Genomic DNA, 16192 nt, shown 5'->3' on the forward strand with positions numbered 1-16192 from the left:
GTGGAACAACTTGCCTCCAGAAGTTGTAAATGCTCCAACACTGGAAGTTTTTAAGAAGACATTAGATAACCATTTGTCTGAAGTGCTGTAGGGTTTCCTACCTAAGAAGGGGGTTGGACTAGTCACTAGAAGACCTCTAAGGTCCCTTCCAACTCTGTTATTCTATTCTAGTCACTCGATGATCTGTAGCCCCCTACTGGTCAATGTACTGCATGATACACATAGGATGAGAAAATACAATTGTTTGGTGTGTGATGTCCTAACTATTATATACTTGGATTTCTTTTTTTAAAAAAATAACTCATACATAATGCCATCTGGAAATATTCTCTGAGTAGAGAGAACTCCAATATTTGTTATGAAGCTGTAATTTTGTCTGTAATTTTCATACGAGAAAGTTTCCCAGTTTATGGAGAGGCAGAAATTTATTACATACATCACTGGAGACAGAAACAGAGAAAGGGACAAGGACAAGGACAAGGACAAGGACAAGGACAAGGACAGAGATAGGGATAGGGATAGGGATTGGGTTAGGGATGGGGATTGGGATAGGGAATTGAGTGACTCAGACTGCTAAGACAGTCTGTTATTAACAGCAGCTGCTTGCAATTACTGCAGGTTCAAGCCCCACCAGGCCCAAGGTTGACTCAGCCTTCCATCCTTTATAAGATAGGTAAAATGAGGACCCAGATTGTTGGGGGCAATAAGTTGACTTTGTATATAATATACAAATGGATGAAGACTATTGCTTGACATAGTATAAGCCGCCCCGAATCTTCGGAGAAGAGCGGGATATAAATGCAAATAAAAAAAGGGAAAAAAAGGGAAAAAAATGAAATTCAGTTTTTATTTTGCCACTGTTTATGAGTGTGTCAACTGGCCTAAATCAGTTTACATGCATGTGACTATTTCTCTAGAAAAGATTGCCCACTGCTGACATAAACAACAGGATCAAGAGAAGCTCTTGATAGCTCTTTTCTACTATACAGTATGTTCCTCTGGTTTATCTTTATGGTTGCATAGAAGGTCAGTGCAGGCATTCACCCACATGTGAATGAGTTTAAGTTTGCAGGAAAGATATAAAGAAAGCTTGCCCCAGCATCAGCACATTCCTGGCTGATTCTGGCATGAAGCCAAGACTGATCAAAATTTTTGCAATAGTGGCGAATAACTGTAGCTTGGGTGTAGGATGAGGGTGAAGGTTCGTTCTCTGAGGGTTGTGGGTTGGTTTCCAAATGTTTCGTTAACAGGCTAGGTAACATCTTCAGCAGAGTTTAGGGGCGGTCAGTATCAGTGTTCTTCTGTTCATAAGGGCTTCAGACCCTCACAAGACCCTCCCTTGACATACCCACACCTGAAGACCTTATAAACAGAAGAACACTGACATTGATCAAAAGTATCTAAGTGGGTTTGGCGAAACATGATGACGTAAAAAATGCCTTATCTGTATCTGGACACCTTGTAAAGGGAGGGTGATGAAAGTAGTCTTGAAGGATGGTGCAGTGCATGACCTCAACAAGCAGACTTCCTTAGACCAAACCATATTATACTACTAGGTCTAACCTAATAGTTTGAGAGAATGACAGCAAGAAGAAAATGATGCATCATTAGCAAAACATCCTTTTCCTTTCCCAGTCAAGGTTCAGGCCTCAGCAAGGGATAGGAACAGTATTTAGTTGCTCCTGGTTATGACTTGCTTCAGGACCTGAACATCAATAATGCAATATTTCTATTCCTATTAAGACTTCTCAACAGCAAGCAGGACCATTAGTCCTGCTATTTTTCTGGATTGCTTGCATGGGGTAGGGTTTTATGGCATTGTTTTACAGTAATTCCATTCTATTGTATATTGGGGTAATTCTAGACAGTGGTGATAAGTGTTATGTATTTATGTTTGTACCTTTAAATATTTGAGCGGGAAATCAGCACGTTGCTGATTGGACGAAGCCTCCAGCAGAACTGTATAAAAGGAGAGGTTTTTCCCCTAGCCTGTTGCTGGGTTCACCCTATATTAAAGAGCTGTTGTCACTACCCTGGTCTCCAGCCTCGTTACTTCCCGAACTTAACATTGGCGACGAAGGTGGGATCTCGAGGCTAAGGAGAACCAGAACCGAGCTGAAGCACGTTAGACCCGAACCCAGCAAACCCAGGGCAGAAAAGCGGAGATGGCCAGTTACACTCCGCCCGCACCGTTTGACCCGGCTAAAGAGAAATGGGGAACGTATATGACCCGTTTCGAAAGCTTTCTAGAAGCCAACGAACTGCAAGGAGTTCAGATAACGAAAAGGGCTTACTTCTAAAGCCATTGTGGTCCGGAGGTCATTGACATCGCGGAAGCCCTGGCAGAGCCAACGCCGTTGCAGTCGGTGTCGTGGCCAACTTTACAGACTTTACTAAAAACCGCCGCTGCGCCGTCCAAATCGTGCGGCGGTTTGAATTCGGAGGCGAAGGCAGATGGAGGCGAATCCATCGGTGACTACATGGCCGCCCTAAGAAGCGTCCAAGGACTGCGGATACCGTGACCTGGGCGAGGTGCTCCTCGAGCAACTCATCCGAGGTCAAAGACATCCGTTTGCGGCGGCTGCTAGCAAAGAGCAACCTGACGCTGGCCAACGCTCTGGGCGAAGCCAGAGCACATGAAATGTCCTCCCAAGCGGCAGAGACACTGCAGAAGCCGGTCCCACAGAAGGCGGCGAAGGCAACTCCGGTGCACCAGGAGGAGGTTCAGACCGAATCCGGCGGTGAAGATGAGGAAGGGTCTGCCGCACCGAGAAACGTGACAAAGGGGACCGAGGCGAATGCGGAAGCTGCGGGGTCAACACCAGCGCCAACGCTGCAAGTTTAAGGCGCGATATGTCGGTGTGTGGGAAGAAAGGGCACCTAGCTCAAGTTTGTCGAGCGGCCCAACCTTCCCGCCGAAAATTCAAATCGGCCAATCAGAGCGCGGAATCGGCAAGGCGACCGCGATTGGCTCAAACAAAAAGCGCGGATTCAACCAAACAACTGTGGTCATAGGCGCCTCACCCAAGTGGAGAAGAAGATCTTCACCAAGCCAAAATAGAGGAGTCGGTGCCGGCTTGAAGTAGACACGGGATCAGCGATCACCATCATGTCCTGGGACACTTTGGCGAAGTCGCTGCCGTCCGTCGCGAAGCGCCACCTGCAAGCACAACGGCTACGAGTCCACGACTACCAGGGGAATCGCATCCCTGTTCGAGGGACCACCTCCGTCCGAGTCGAGTACGGTCCATACAAGAAGACCCTGCCCATCACGATCGTCGAAGGAACTCTGCCCAGTCTGTTGGGACTAGACTGGTTTCGTGCCCTGGGCATGGGAGTGACTGGCATCTACAGAAGTGACTGTAACCTGAAAGACATTCTCTTTAACGAGTTCGAAGATGTCTTCAAGGACTGCCTGGGCAAGTACAAGGGGACCCCTATTTCCTTCAACTTAGACCCCCAGGTAGCCCCCATTAGGCTTAAGGCGAGGAGAGTCCTTTGCCCTAAAACCAAAAATCGATAAGGAGCTGGACAAGCTCATAAATCAGGGATTTTGGTGCCAGTCGATCACGCAAAGTGGGAGGCCAATCGTCACCCAATAAAGTCGGACGGGTCAATTAGAATTTGCGCTGACTACAAGGCGACGCTTAACAAAGCCTTACAGAAAAGCGCTTACCGGTTCCGTGGTGCAACACTTATTGCACTCTTTGGGGCAAGGGCAAGTCTTTGCAAAGTTAGACTTGGCCCAAGCCTACCAACAACTGCCGTGACGCCCGCACAGAAGCCCAAACAATTGTAACGCACAGGGGCATTCAAGTGCACCCGATTGCAATTTGGGGTCAGTGTGGCACCAGGGTTGTTCCAAAACCTAATGGAACGACTACTGCAGGGGTTTCCAGGGGTAGTCCCCTACTTCGATGATGTCCTAATTTCAGGGGAAAACATGGAGGAATTGGGGGAGCGTTTGAGAAAGGTTTTGGGAATCTTCCGGACAGCCGGATTAAGAGTCAAGGCAAACAAATGCCAGATAGGGGTCGAATCCGTCGATTTCTTGGGCTACCGGATAGACAAGAAAGGAATTCACCCTACTGAGAGCAAGGTCAAGGCAATTAGGAAGGCTCCAGCGCCTAAAAATAAAGCAGAGCTGCAGGCATTCCTGGGATTGATGAATTTCTATGCGGTCTTTTTAAAGAACAAAGCAACCATTGCGGAACCGCTGCATAGGCTCTTAGGGAAAAATACTGTTTGGTCTTGGGGAAAGACAGAAAATAGGGCTTTCGAAGCAGTAAAGAACCTGCTCTCAAGTGATAGCCTGCTCATACAATATCACAACTCATTACCCCTAGTGTTGGTTTGCGATGCCTCCCCTTATGGGGTGGGGGCTGTACTCAGCCATAGACTTCCAAATGGCACAGAAGCCCCTATAGCTTTTTACTCTAGAACGATGTCCTCCCCAGAGAGAAACTACAGCCAATTAGACAAAGAAGCACTAGCCATTGTGTCAGGGGTTAAAAAATTCCACGAGTATGTCTTTGGGCGGAATTTTGAAATCGTGACTGACCACAGACCGTTACTAGGAATACTGGCTGGCGACCGCCCAACGCCGGTGGCACTTTCGCCACGCTTGACCCGATGGACTATATTCTTAGCCGCTTATTCGTACAAGCTGCAGCATCGACCAGGAAAAGAAGTGGGGCATGCAGACGCGTTAAGCCGATGCCCACTACCAGGGGCGACCGAAGACCCCACCCCGGGGACGCCCATCCTACTTATTGACTCTTTGGACTCTGGCCCAGTCACATCTAAGGAAGTGGCTCGGGCATCATACCGGGACATTGTGTTAAGAACTGTACTCGGTTGGGTACAGAGAGGGTGGCCCGCTGCGCCAGGCGAACGGTTCAAAGAATTTGTTAAAAAACGAGATGAGCTCTCGGCTCAAGGGGTGCCTGTTATGGGGTGATCGTGTAATAATTCCTGATAAGTTAAGGGAAAGGTATTGGACCTCCTCCACGAGGTCACCCAGGGATCGTAAGGATGAAGGGTTAGCTAGAAGCTATGTGGTGGCCACTCATGGACGCAGAGATTGCTGAGAGGGTAGGGAAATGCCAGGCTTGCCAAGAGTCCAGACCTCTACCCCCAACGGCCCCAGTCAGGGAATGGGAAAAACCCCAAGGGCCCTGGTCAAGAATCCACATTGATTTTGCTGGCCCTTTCCACGGCCAAACGTTCCTAGTGGTTGTTGATGCATTCTCTAAATGGTTGGAGATCATACTCATGAAATCCACTACGGCCGAAGCAGTAATCGCAGCCCTGCGCCACCTATTCGCAACTCACGGGTTGCCGGACACTCTGGTGTCCGACAATGGGCCTCAATTCACGGCAGCCCAGTTTGAAGAAAAACCGGCAGGGGGGGGGATCCGGCATGCCCTCTCTGCGCCTTTCCACCCTGCGTCGAATGGCCTTGCAGGCGTTCCGTCCGGGCGCTAAGGAGGCATTGTCCAGGCTCAAGCCAGGTGACTGGCAAACAAAGATAGACTTTTCCTAGCCGTCAGCACAGAACCCCACGCAGGCCCACCGGGAAAAGCCCAGCCGAATTACTAATGGGACGGAAACTCCGGTGCCCACTTGACCGTTTGAATCCCCATTACACACCAGAGGGTTACAAGGGGGAACTAGAAAAGACAAGGGAAATGAGCATAGGCGACCGGGTGTGGGCCCGAAACTATGGGGACGGCCCTAGTTGGTTCAGGACAAATAATAAAGATAACCGGGCCAAAATCGTACGTGGTAGAGCTACCAGACAACCGAGTGTGGAGGCGCCACATAGATCAGTTAAGGAAACGAATAACTGATCACACCGAACCAAATGAAACAAATCATGACCAATACCAATTTGAATCCACAGCTGACAATGACCCGGGGGAGGCGCAAGACTTAGCTGAGGTCCCAGAGTTCCAGCGACGCCATCAGGTTCCCGAGGGAAACAGCAGGAAAATTCAAAAGTAATCCAAGGCCGGATGGCCAAGAAAAAGAGTCAGCCCATAATCCAGAGCCCGTTGGCTCAGAGAAAGAGCTGGGAGGAGAAAACAGCCCCTCCGACCAGCTCAAAACACCACCCAGAACTGAACCGCGCAGGTCAGAAAGAACTAGGAGACGCCCAGGTTATTTGCGTGACTACGTCGAAAAATAACATGTAAATAAATATGTAAATAGAGGCAAAGTGTTTTCTGGGAGGGGAGGAGTGTTATGTATTTATGTTTGTATCTTTAAATATTTGAGCGGGAAATCAGCACGCTGCTGATTGGGAAACCTCAACAGAACTGTATAAAAGGAGAGGTTTTTCCCCTAGCCTGTTGCTGGGTTCACCCTATATTAAAGAGCTGTTGTCACTACCCTGGTCTCCAGCCTCGTTACTTCCCGAACTTAACAATAAGAATGAAAGGTCAGCTCAGTGGACATCTGTGTGTAGTCTGAGGTTTTAGTCCTCACCTTCCTAATATCTACATGAAATTCCTGGGAGAAATCATCCATGAGACTGGGGAAGGTACTATTGTACTATTGTACAATGTACTATTCAAAGTTAATTGTGTACTATGTATTTTGATCCTGATCCAAACTGCAGATTTTTATTTATTTATTTATTTTGTCACACAGTATATATAAGCATAAGCATGTAACTATACAATATATAAGCATATATATAAGCATAAATATGTAATAACTACATTAATTGGATATAATGAAAGGAAACAATAGGACAGAAACTGTAGGCACGCTTGTGCTCTTATGCATGCCCCTTACAGTCCTCTTAGGAATGGGGTGAGGTCAATAGCAGACAGTTTTTGGTTGAAGCTTTGGGGATTTTGGGAAGAGACCACAGAGTCAGGTAGTGTGTTCCAAGTATTAACAACTCTGTTACTGAAGTCATATTTTCTGCAATCAAGATTGGAGCGGTTAACATTAAGTTTAAATCTATTGTGTGCTCATGTATTGTTAAAATTGAAGCTGAAGTAGATATTCTAGAAGTCTTGACTCTGAGCTTGGAAACTGTTGGGTCTAAACAGGGCATTAGAGGTAGAAGGTGAACTTTAGCAATATGCATAAAAGTTCCATGTCTGCTCCAATATTAACTTTGAATGTGAAAGCATACCTCTGAAGGAGCACATCACTAATTGAGACTCTCCCTAAAAGAGCAGGTTGTGTCTAAGGTCACCCTTAGCTGATATACTAATTGAGATTTCACATGGAGCAGAGAATTTAGCAGTGTTAATTCATTCTCATAGCATCACGTGTTAGACATAAAGCTGCCATTGAAAGTTCAGTTCTTGCAAGAATTAGCCGCTGGTTATTAGCATGTAATGCCAATGCAATGGGCCATGCATTGACTTACAACAGGTTTCTAGGTGGAATTCAAAGTATTGGTCTTAGCCTGTAATGCTTTATGTAACTCCAAGTATTTTCAGGTATCTTCTACAAACAGAAATGATCTACTAGAAGTGTGCGTCCTAGGAAAACAGTCCTCTCTGTATTTAATTACAGAAGGTTTAATAAATACAAAATGAAATCTGAACATGAGTAAACTAAATATAAATAATGGAACTAAAAGGCAATTTTCATAGAAAAGGAAAAAGGAACAGTTCAGAAAAAAATAGATTTGGGAAACAAAAAATAAAAGAACAAAAAATTAAAATTAAACAATTATTGAGCTGATTTTCAGATTATATTTACTAAAATACATGAGTCCAGCCATATAGATCACAAGACCCTTCTGTTCCCACTTTCCTTCACAGAAATTTTTTTTTCCCAATTTCCTCCTCTGTCTATTCAGTTGCTTGCATCCTTACATCTTATGCCAATAAATGCAGGCAGCTAGAGATACTGATTGTGAGCATCTTCCAGAAATTGCAGATGGACAGAATTAACTCAAGGAACAAAAACTGCTATTTATATCTATAATAGTGAAACTATTATATCAGGTTTATAATTATTATGAATATTTTGATATTGTCACCAAAATTTTTCCAAGAAAACCTGGCTGGATGTTCCAGAAAAGAAGTATCCTTAACAGATGATCAAATTTTTTGATTTTTGTACTTTTTGTAATTTTTGTTACTGCTGCTGTTGTTCTTCCTTTTGTGATTCATGCTCCTGCTGAGAACATCTGATGAGATCAGCTCAGATTTCTCTAGGCTAGATATCTGATCAATGACTGGTTTTGACAAAGCAGACAAATAGACATGAAATAAATATAAGCTGTTTATATAGCTTATATATAGTTCTGTTACCATTAAACAGAAAGCCAGAAAATTATTGAATTCATCTTGGAAGCACAGTACTTCTTTGTTTCATTTTGAAATAGGGAGTTTTAATATAATAGTTTTATCCATAAATATTTCTTTAACGAATTCTATTTTCCCTCCTATTTAGTACTATGAAATCTACTTAAAACCTTTCCCTACATTTCTTGGATACTGAAACATTCCAATGTTTCAAATTCAAACTTTCAATTTTCCTGTCAGCATGTCAGTTTTAAAATATTAGATAGCAGGTATCTGGGTGAATTGGGCTAGCATTTATTTAGTGAAAATATAAGTAAGCAAAGAAGAATCAGATTATATGCATGTCTGCTGTAGACATGAGATCCAACAAACAGACAAATTATAATATAAGTGTCTGAACAATGTGGTACTTTCCCCCCAGAGTTGGTTCTAGATTTGAGGGGACTTTGATTCAAGAATGCCTAGTGGAGGCATTACTACGGTTAAGCCCTATATATTTTAAGAGATTATAGTTGTAATCTCACAACCATAGTAGACAACCACATAAAACCGCCATTTATAATTGCTATGATCTTCCTAATAAAGCATTGCTCCATAGCATGCTGGAACATTTAAAGAACATCTAGATCTGGTCATTCAGCATAGCTTGCAATTAAAGATCTAAAAATAAATTGAAGGGAAGAACAAGGGAGTGTCACATTATGGATAATAGTAGAATGCTGGCATCTAAGGCATTGTTTAATATATTGACTCCAGCTTTGGCTTCTTCCCAACAACATGCTTCCCAATTTGGGAGAGTGCAGCTGATCTGGATACTTTATTTTACACAAGGCCATCAGTTCTCTGATATCATCTGATTTTCCAAGCAAGGAGGAAAATCAGCTTTAATGCAGTAACTCCAGCTTGAACTTCCCGACATTCCCACTTCTCTCAGTCAGCTGGCCTGATGGTGCAATGCAAAAAAAAAACAGTTATTGGCCTATAGCTTCCTCAGTTATATTCCACAGTGTCTGTCTAGTTATGGAAATTCTTTAACTATAAACATTTTTCAAGTCAAACACCTTTAGTCTGTTTATACTTTTCTCCTATAAAGTGTTGACTTTTATCATGGAATTGTGGCCTTTGTTACTGGATGTTTTTGCCACATGAGCCAGAGTTTCACCGATGCATTTAGCAGTACTAATAAAATAAAATAATCTAATGTAAAAGCTTAATCTATAATATACTTGAATTCAGAACTTTTTTTAAAAAAATTCAGATCCAATCATAGGTCAATTTTGTATAATTTACAAACCACAAATTGGGGCATGGCTACATTAAATCTAATGTTTTTGATGCACTTTCAGGGTAGAAGGATGTCATTCTTCATTCGAGATTTGCACTAGTCATCCATTCCATATTTTATAAAACTAATAATGTTTTGGCCAGTGTTATCTTGAGTGAGCTCAATAAAACTATATTCAGACAGAAACTTAAATAGTTTCCTAATTTGGAAGTATTCTTTTGATCTTAAACTCTTTCTGGATTTTCAGATGGCCACAGCGGTTCAAAAATTAACTCTATTTGATATTTTATTTTATTGCCGGTATGCTAAATGGAGTAATAAAATACTTGTGCTTTTTTTCAAATATTGACACTTCTTGTAAAATCCTGAACTAGCAGATAAGATGGAGATGGCATTTTTCTGAAACGCTGACACTTAGTCTATTGCACTAAAATCTTTCAAGCTGGGCAGGAATATTTTTTTTGAATGATACAGTTCCACAATTTATTCATGGCAATAAGAGCTTCTCACTCTCACCTGGTGCTGCCCTAGGCAAATAGACAAATAGTCCAGTTCCCTGGACAATCATGACTAATCATTTTTTTAAAACGTCATTGTAATATTGCCTGTCACCACCGCCCCCAGCATTTAAAAAAAACTTCTTGGTGGTAAAAATAAGCTGAAACAAGGATAGGAAAGTAAATTGAAATCTATTGGCAGATCTCTGGGAAATTTGCAATTTACAAGAATAGGAACAGCACCAGTTTGTTTTTCTCTCATCAATTAAATGGCTGGAAAAGTTGCATGAGGGAAAAATAGGAATGGATTTTGGCTTGGGAAAGACTCTTGAGCTTGGGTATGGAACTGAACATACCAGTGTCCTGGGGTGTAGCATATGTTCAGAAACATCTTGTTTTTATTCATAGCATAAATCTCTCTACCCAAACACTCTTGATTTCAGGTGGTTGGGTATTATTTTAAAAAAAGCCCATAGATTCTTCTGCTACATTAGCCTTTTTCTCCTCCATCTGAGGCACTGTACATCCTGTAAATCTAAAGTGAAGAGACAGCTTTGAAAGTCCATTGGAGTAGAACTGAAATTACATTCTTTCACAGCAGTATGAGAGAAGGAAAGAATTGGGGGGCATTTTAATTTTTTCTTTCCCAATGTAGTTCTAGTTGAAATTCCTTTCCTTTCCTGGAAGCTGCAATTTGCTTTGAAAAGAAACCCTCCATTGATGCCCCTGATGGAAGTCTTCCTGATATCCAGCTTCAGAGGGGAAACTTTCTTAGGACCAAAGCAGGAGAGGAACTGATTAAATCAATTCTCCTTCGTTGTTTGCTGCACCCACTCCAGTAATAAAGGTAGAATAGAATAGAATAGAATAGAATAGAATAGAATAGAATAGAATAGAATAGAATAGAATAGAATAGAATAGAATAGAATAGAATAGATTTTTTTATTGGCCAAGTGTGATTAGACACACAAGGAATTTGTCTTGGTGCATATGCTCTCAGTGTACATAAAAGAAAAGATACGTTCATCAAGGTACAACATTTACAACACAAATGATGATCAATATATCAATATAAATCATAAGGATTGCCAGCAACAAAGTTACAGTCATACAGTCATAAGTGGAAAGAGATTGGTGATGGGAACGATGAGAAGATTAATAGTAGTGCAGATTTAGTAAATAGTTTGACAGTGTTGAGGGAATCAATTTTCAATTAATTGAAAACCACATGTCAATTCTCTGCAATCAGCAGCTGCGAACTGTAGATTTCAGCTTAGTTTAGATTTATGGATTTAGATTCAATCTACACTACCCCAATCTCTACCTGCTGCTCACATCCCCTCTTTCAGGGTTTCTTTTCCACTGTGCAGTTCATCAGTGTGCACTTTCTCATGCCTGTCCCCCACCTCATCTTTTTCTGATTGGTGAAGCTAACTCGCCATTTCCCTTCTGCCTCCCTGGCTGAGGGTGGAAACAGCCAGGTGAATTGCAATCATAGGAGCAGCCAGAAGGATCAGGAGTCTCAGAAAACCAATTTTGCCCTCCCTTACCTGCCCCCCACCATCAAGGGATGCAGTGTGGCAGAACTGGATTCCTGTAATTTTCAAGAGTGAGAGATAGCAGTGCTTTTTGCATTCTTCAATATTTATTTATTTATTTATTTATTTATTTATTTATCATATTTGTATACCGCCCTATCTCCCTAGGGACTCAGGGTGGTTCACAGGCAAATAAAAAAGGTACATATAAATACAAAATAAAATAACAGTTAAAAAGCTTATTCTACATGGCCCAATTTTTTAAAAAACAATATAAATAATAAAACTCATTAAAACCAATATAAAATTTAAAATCTAATCCAGTCCTGCGCAGATGAATAGATGTGTTTTAAGCTCGCGACGGAAGGTTCGGAGGTCCGGAAGTTGACAAAGTCCTGGGGGGAGTTCGTTCCAGAGCGTGGGAGCCCCACAGAGAAGGCCCTTCCCCTGGGTGTCGCCAGACGGCACTGCCTAGCTGACGGCACCCTGAGGAGTCCCTCTCTGTGAGAGCGCACGGGTCGGTGAGAGGTATTCGGTCGCAGCAGGCGATTAGCAGCTTAAAATAATAGGACAAATTAAGACTAATATGGGCAAACCCTGCAGAAATTTCAGTAAACTCTTCCAGTTTCTAATGCAGATTACAACACCCAGTCGCTGCTGAAAATTCAGAGGAGTTTGCAGAGTCTATCAAACAGAAGAGATGTTTACTTACTGCTAAAATAACTGGGGAAACTGTTATAATTTTTTCTATCTTTGTTGTGCCATGAGGGGGTTAGGAAGATTAGTTAAATCTTAGAATTTATTTAAAAATAATGTGTGAATTGTCACAGTCAATAAGAGACCTGTTTTTACATACCAGGTACAGAAATATTTTCTTTTATAAATAGCCAAAATCAGCTTTGGGCTACGTGCATACATATTCATGAAACCTAGTGAATTCACTGAGGTTAAAAGAAAGCAGTTATTGATTCAAAATGGAAGTCAAAATGGAATGTTTCTTATTTGTATCTATTTATAAAATAAAAGGCAGATGAAACCCAACAGTAATGGATCCAGATAATATATCTTCTTTGGGATTCTTAGAAGCTGAAGCCAAATCACCTTTTCAACCATCTTCCCTAAATAAGGACCTTTGGAGACTAAGTGGAAATTGTTCAAAATCATTAGGTCTAGCAACAGCATATCAAGGTTTCCATTAAGGCTGAGGAGACAACCCCTTTCTCAGAGAAGATGTCTCTGCATGGATCCAATTAAAAGGTCATTCCTTGCCCAACCAGGAGAGATCTGATTCTGACAAAAAGTTGGCTGAACCGATAGACTAGAGGAACATGTCGACTTCCTTAAGAGACAGCTATAAATGTATTCTAGATAACCCTACAAGACTCTGCCCAAGGCTCTTCTCCAGGAACTCTCCAGTTATAGTCCAACTTCAAGCAAATCTGAATATCCTATCTGCCAGAAAGTAGTGTGCTTTAGCAATGGAGGAAAGTCCTACATCCAGTTACTCCTCCAGCTATTTGTGGCATTCATCCAAAGCATCAGTAGTACTATCTTCTAGTTCTTTCAGTTGAAGCTGGCCATGGCATCTGGCCCAGAAAGCCAAGAAACAGAGTTACTTGATCATGGCCACAGACTGATTGGAATGTCCTTCAAAATCAGGTCACGTTGCAACTATACTAAGAAAAAATCAGATCTAGAGTGCATTATTTCTTCAAAATTCAATAATGTGGGACAGGTCATGGTTGTCATGGTGACACAGTTAAAAACAAACACCAGGGCCATGGTGGCTCAGGCTGTAAGATAGCCTGTTATTATATAGCTGCCTACAATTACTGCAGGCTCGAATCCCACCAGGCCCAAGGTTGACTCAGCCTTCCATCCTTTATAAGGTAGGTAAAATGAGGACCCAGATTGTTGGGGGGGGGCAATAAGTTGACTTTGTAAATATACAAATAGAATGAGACTATTGCCTTACACACTGTAAGCCGCCCTGAGAAGGGCGGGATATAAATGTAAATAAAAAATAATAATCTGGCTATACAAAAAAACCCTTTCATCATTACTATTCCAATTTATATAAAAGATCTGAGATCTCTTTGGAAGAAATAGAATGTTATCTCCAAAAATAGAATTTACCATGTCTTACAGACATACAAAGAAAACTTAACTAAAAACTATACTCTAATATTATTAATCAGTAACTATGTATAAGATTCTTTTCCATTCTATCACTCCCATTCGATTATAATTTCCCCCGAAAACAGAAAATGTTCTAAAGCAAGTACATCCTCAGAAGACAGAAGTCTCTCTTTGGCTGTAGATAATAATTTTCTAAAAGTGGTTAGTCATGTGGATTGACAGCTCTGTTGTCCATAAATGGTGCACCTCAGCCTTGAACAGATCCTATTTTCTCATCCACTAGACACTCCACTCACCAGCTAACCACTAAAGCTTTCACTTCGCAATTTGCACAAGAGAAGCAGCCATCTGAGGACTGTGTGGATATATTCTCCCCTCCCCTTTGTTCTGGAGGAATTTTAAGCATCCCACTGGTGTTTTCCGTGGGCATTACGGGCTGAGGTGTCATCTTGCTGTAGAGAGGCTCAGCTCAGATGTTTGCTGCCAAGTCCACCACACCAGAAGTCCAGGCATATTTTAGAGAGGAGAAGACATAGCTTGTCTTGCCAATACAAAAACTTGATGTGCTTATTCATAGTTCTTTAGTACTCTTAATGACTGAATAACCATAAGTGAAATACATTCTGTTTATTTAGTTAGTGTAATTTGAATGGACAAGAATAGGCTGAAACTGTGGGGAAAGTTATTCCCCAGATTGATTGATTGATTGATTTAATGTTTCATATTTCTAAACCACCCATCTCCCTCAAAGAGGGTCTTTGGTTGATGTATAATATAAAGTAGCCAATAAATAAAACAATGCATAAAAATTAACATTATAATTAAATTGGGATTAAAACTGCTAGATAGATGTACTTAAGGATATGTGTTCATATGTTATGTCATCTCTTCATCTATGTAATATAATGTGTTTTAGAAGGTTTCTTACTGGAAGAAGAAAAAATAGATATCATGTTTAGGGTTGTTGCTTTCCATCGACTTTGGTCCTGTGATATTAAGAGCGAAATAGACAGTCAGAAAACTGTAGTTACAAATTATCTTTCCTATTGTTTCTCATAGATTTTCTATCTCTCAAGTTCACTGAATGGCTCCCTATTCTGAGAGAAAGAAAGACAGACAAAACAGACAGACCAAAAGAGAAAAACTTCCCCTAATTAATTTTTCCACAGTAAGAAAAATTTTATACACCTCTCAACATTTTTTCAAAGCAGAAAGTCCAGTTGTTGAACATCTCCTTTCTATGGAATCACTGCAGTCCCTTGATCAGTTTGATTGCCCCCGCATATTCCTTTCTACAGTTCTATATGATTCTTTTTGAAATGCAGTGAATAAAATATATTCTACAGTGGTCAGACCAATGACTAAATGGATAGGTGCACATTTTGAAAGCCTTCTGCCAATAGAATATAGCATCTTTTCATGATTCATTAAAGGAGCCCAGTCTATTTTTGGCTCCTATATTTTTTTTTATTTGCATTTATATCCCACCCTTCTCCGAAGACTCAGGGCGGCTTACACTATGTTAGCAATAGTCTTCATCCTATTTGTATATTTATATACAAAGTCAACTTATTGCCCCCAACAATCTGGGTCCTCATTTTACCTACCTTATAAAGGATGGAAGGCTGAGTCAACCTTGGGCCTGGTGGGACTAGAACCTGCAGTAATTGCAAGCAGCTGCTGTTAATAACAGACTGCATTAGCAGTCTGAGCCACAGAGGCCCCTGAAGAAAGTATTTGCCTGAAGAAAGTTTCATTGGTTTAAAAGTCACTAACATTAGCAAGTAGATTCTATAAAGCAGCTAATTATCTTCCAGCTAATGAAGGAACCTGAAAAAATGAGGGTCTCCTTTAAAGGTAATGTGTTCCTGCTGAATCGTTTTTGAAGAATGCTTGGTCCTTATAAAAGTATTATAATATTGTTTCTTTCATTTATTTTTACTCTTTTTTTTAATCACTCCTAATGTGGAATTTTGTTTTTCTCCTTAGCAGCAGACATTGGGTCAATAAGTCACATAACTGAATGATTCAGCCTGTAATGGGCCATATGGGCCTAAGAACTGTCTTGCCAGATCAGACCAATTCAGTCTCTAACAATGGTCAGGAAGATTGTTCTGGAAATAATATCCAGGCCACAAACCCAGACATTTCGTTTAATTTTCCAGATATATATAATGAATTTGCCTGTAAGAATCTGCTAAAATGATTAGGCTTATGAATTTGCTCAGGAGGAAACCTGAATACTCAGCTGGATGATCTCTTTCAAAAGTGTCTGAGCCTTGTCCTAAATAAATTGCTGCAGAAGTATTTAACTAGACAGAGGAAATTCAGAAATTTCTTTTCTTACCTGATTTCTGTCTGTTTGATTGGCCAATAGATTTTTTCTGCTTTTTCATAAAAGGAAAATTAAATTTGGGAAGGAAACCCAGATTTATTTTATTAATTTTATTTATT

General features: G+C 41.2%; 1 protein-coding gene across 12 annotated transcripts in view; it reads left to right on the plus strand.

Moving 5' to 3' along the window:
• Positions 1-16192, plus strand: part of DIO3 (iodothyronine deiodinase 3) — a 161171-nt gene that overhangs the window by 17261 nt on the left and 127718 nt on the right. For 2 of the 12 annotated variants that reach the window (XR_009152671.1, XR_009152674.1), the window contains exon 2: positions 14798-14906. The exons of 8 other annotated variants lie outside the window; for them this stretch is intronic. The gene's annotated coding sequence lies outside the window, so the exon portion shown is untranslated. 2 more of the 12 variants (XR_009152679.1, XR_009152675.1) reach the window with 2 other exon arrangements.

Source organism: Ahaetulla prasina, chromosome 1 (assembly GCF_028640845.1).
Source record: "Ahaetulla prasina isolate Xishuangbanna chromosome 1, ASM2864084v1, whole genome shotgun sequence".
NCBI lineage: Eukaryota > Metazoa > Chordata > Lepidosauria > Squamata > Colubridae > Ahaetulla > Ahaetulla prasina.